Source organism: Phoxinus phoxinus, assembly GCF_949152265.1.
Source record: "Phoxinus phoxinus genome assembly, chromosome: 3".
Classification (NCBI taxonomy): domain Eukaryota; kingdom Metazoa; phylum Chordata; class Actinopteri; order Cypriniformes; family Leuciscidae; genus Phoxinus; species Phoxinus phoxinus.
The window spans coordinates 453346-455815 of NC_136878.1; the positions used below are offsets into that span (position 1 = coordinate 453346).

At 45.2% G+C, this 2470-nt stretch overlaps 1 protein-coding gene across 1 annotated transcript in view; it reads right to left on the reverse strand.

Moving 5' to 3' along the window:
* trabd2a (TraB domain containing 2A) overlaps positions 1 to 2395 on the reverse strand; it is a 58432-nt gene extending 56037 nt beyond the window's left edge. Inside the window, exon 1 of the mRNA XM_079607598.1 lies at positions 2368 to 2395. The gene's annotated coding sequence lies outside the window, so the exon portion shown is untranslated. The remainder of the gene's footprint in view (positions 1 to 2367) is intronic.
* Positions 2396 to 2470: the final 75 nt, after the last annotated feature.

Sequence of the window (2470 nt, forward strand, 5' to 3'; positions counted from 1 at the left end):
CACTACAACAACGAAGACTGGATCAGCCCGTGTCCACATGGAAAGTGAAACTATTTTGAATTAATAAAAAAAAAATTAACCCGAGACACTTGAAAACGGATTAGCTAACAGTTTAACATTATTTAACTAATTCCAATGAAATGATAGGGTGTACCACGAACAAAAATGCATGCACAGGCCATATTTGAAGATGCAGCATTGATAAAGGCAACATTTTTAATTTTCTATCACATGTAGGCCTACTAGAAAGGTGACATATTTTCAAGATTCTCTTATACAAATGTGTTTATATTAGCCATGGTAAAAAGTAAGTTTGCGTCGTCGTTATTGAGCCCATAGTCGGCACGGACTTATCTTTGAGCAACCGTTTTCTGGCAAAGCCAAGCATCATATTGGGATTTTTTCCTCAAAACAGTCATCCTTAAATGTATAGAACAAACGCTTAAACTAACACTGCCGTGACTGGGACGTCCGCAAAAAATAAAGTGCATGCATTTTTTCCCTGACGACTGGATCTTTCAGCGTATTTAAAAAGTAGTTTAAAGTTTTAAATACATTACTTACAGTTTGCGTCGTCGATGTTGAGCCCAGAATAGTCGGCACGGACTTATCTTTGAGCAACAGTTTTCTGGCAAAGCTCAAAACATTCATCCTTCAAATGTACAGAACAATAGCTTAAACTAACACTGCCCGTGACCGTGACTGAGACGTCTGCAAAAAAATAAAGTGCATCCATTTTTCCCTGACGTCTGGATCTTTCGCAGCGTATTCAAAGATGTTGTTTGTCCACAGCCAGGAACAGCACATCTGCGGCATCGTAATTTCCCTGTACACAGACCCACTCGCTGTCCGTCGACTGAACACTTGTGAGGCGCGCAGCGCGCGGGCGCGACAACGATACGAAATGAGCGTAGTTGCCTTGCGCTTAAAGCGTAGTTGTCTTCTGCTGGAGGCGGTCATTATGCAAACGCTGGTACGTCACTTCGTACCGTGACGTCACTTCTTACCATGGATCCAGAACGAGCTGTAATTTAGAGCTTGATTAAATAAATGATTTCGTTTATAATGGGGAGGACGTCTTAAGCTATGAAACTTGCAGGACGTTTTATGGTACAAAGACTTCTTATATACCAAAAGATCAAGGCAAACTTGGTTTCTCATGTCATGACCCCTTTAATATCTGACAGACAGGAGTTGATGTGGGAGAGGGGGAGGATTGTGGGGGGGATTTGGTGCTGAGGAAGATCTGGGTTAGGTAAGTTGGGAAGTTCAGGTTGAAGTGGCGGAGTATCTGACCGAGGGGAGGGTGTAGATGATGAAGAGGAGGGGCCGAGGACGGAGCCTTGGGGAACGCCTTGGGTGACTGTGGCTGTGGCAGAGCTGTGGTTATGAAGAGAGATGAAGTGGGATCTTGTTGGAGAGGTAGGAACAGAGTGCGGTACCTTCGATACCAAGGTCTTTGAGTCTGGTGAGCAGGATGGTATGGCTCACGGTATCGAAGGCTGCACTCAGGTCGAGAAGAATAAGGATGTTAAGGGAACCGGGGTCAGCGGAGGTGAGGAGGTCGTTGAGGACTTTGAGGAGAGCGGTTTCTGTGCTGTGGGGGGGGGGCGAACTCCAGATTAGAGGGGTTCAAATTGGTTATTGGCCTGAAGATGGGTTTGTAATTGTGAGGCAACTCACAGAAAGGGGAGGTTAGATACTGGGCGGTAGTTGTTGAGGGAAGAGGGATCCAGACCAGGTTTTTTGAGGATTGGTGTGACAGCGGGAGAGGGACAGTGAGGAGTTGAAGAGGTTAGTGAGGTAGGGGCAGAGGACGGGAGGCAGGACTTCAGGAGTGGAGTAGGGCGGGAGTCAAGTGAGCAGGTACTGGGTTTAGTCCGCGAGCAGCAACCGAGCGATGAATGTCAAATGAGTGACATTGAGTGATGAGTGATCATAAACAAGTTCAAAGCAAAGGGAGATATTTGCTTTTACAGAAATAGTTTTTTAAGGACTACAACAAACGGCTGGAAACTACACAACATTCCTCCCGGGTTAGTGACATCACCAACCCTAAAATTTACATACACCCCCTGAACACGATTTATAGATTATCATGACAGAATATGCTATTCAATGACTAGAAAATAACTCCACATAATCTACATAAATTCATCAACTAACCATCCAGAGACGTCCTGTTGCTTCTACATGTGTCACTTCTTCTCGAGTCTCTCCATCATTTCTGACTCCGGTTTGAACATAAAGGCTACAAGTTTTGAAATGTTCAGTGTGTATGTGAGGTAATTGGAGCTGCTAACACACACACACACACACACACACACACACACACACACACACACACACCACACACACACCACACACCTGTGTCAGCGTGAGCTGGTTGAGAGGTAGGCACACACACACACACACACACACACACACACACACACACACACACACACACACACACACACACACACACACC